Below are 1,078 nucleotides of genomic sequence, written 5' to 3'. Positions count from 1 at the left end.
TCTGTGCCACGACAGCCCAAAGGGCTCTGGGAGCCCTGCTTGCCCATCATTGCTCCCTTGGGACCAGATTACCCTCGACTCAGAGCCTCTGCCCCCACCAGCCCTGGAGGTGCCAGCTCCCCTTGGAAGCCACTCAGTAGCTGCCAAGGCCACCTACCGACAGCCTATTGGGAGCACTCAGTGGGCACTTAGAGGCCACCCTGGGCAGGATGGCTGGGAGGGGTCTCTACCCGGTGCAGGGCATCTGCTGGACAGGCGAGCACCGGACCCTGCTGGGGTAGGGGCTTCCTGCCATGGGGTGAGCAGATGTCTGGCTGAAGCAGCAGAACCCCCATCAGTGACCATGGCCCAGCCGAGGCCCCAGCAGCTCCCCACAGCTCCAGAAGAGGCCTGGTTCGATTGGGTGACACTCAGGTCATCTAGGAGCAGAGGACCTGGCTAGCCAGGAAGCCCCATGCTTTCTGCAGTGTGGGGGGTGGCTACTGCAGGGCAGCTGGGTGATGTGAGTAGGGCTGCAAACAGGGCACTAGTCAGAGAACCATTCCCTGTCACGTCCCCTGTAATTCTGTCAACTCACAAACAAAGCCTCTGCTTGGTGCCACAGGTCCCTGACTTCTCTTTCCACAGAGAGCGGCCTCAGCCCCAGAGGCGGTGGCAGGAAGCAATGTTGGGACAGAAATGTCTTTTTGTTCAGAAACTGACTTTTCTGTTCACTTTCTGCTTCAGGCAAGTGGTACAGGTTTTTGAATTTAGGGTAGCAATCTAAAGTTTCCTCGTAAGATGAGTAAGAGGCCGGGCGCGGTGGCTCACGCCTGTAATCCCAGCACTTTGGGAGGCCAAGGCAGATGGATCATGAGGTCAGGAGATCGAGACCATCCTTGCTAACATGGTGAAACCCCATCTCTAGTAAAAATACAAAAAATTAGCCGGGCGTGGTGGCGGGCGCCTGTAGTCCCAACTACTCAGGAGGCTGAGGCAGGAGAATGGTGTGAACCCGGGAGGCAGAGGTTGCCGTGAGTCAAGATCGGGCCACTGCACTCCAGCCTGGGTGACAGAGCGAGACTCAAAAAAAAAAAAA

General features: G+C 57.2%; 1 protein-coding gene across 1 annotated transcript in view; it reads right to left on the bottom strand.

The window, feature by feature from the left end:
* ADAMTS2 (ADAM metallopeptidase with thrombospondin type 1 motif, 2) overlaps positions 1 to 1,078 on the bottom strand; it is a 244,122-nt gene that overhangs the window by 24,203 nt on the left and 218,841 nt on the right. The gene's annotated exons all lie outside the window — the stretch shown is intronic.

This window comes from Colobus angolensis, unplaced genomic scaffold (assembly GCF_000951035.1).
Source record: "Colobus angolensis palliatus isolate OR3802 unplaced genomic scaffold, Cang.pa_1.0 Scaffold509, whole genome shotgun sequence".
Classification (NCBI taxonomy): domain Eukaryota; kingdom Metazoa; phylum Chordata; class Mammalia; order Primates; family Cercopithecidae; genus Colobus; species Colobus angolensis.
The sequence above is the reverse complement of the archived record's forward strand: the minus strand, read 5'-3'. Positions and strand labels throughout refer to the sequence as shown.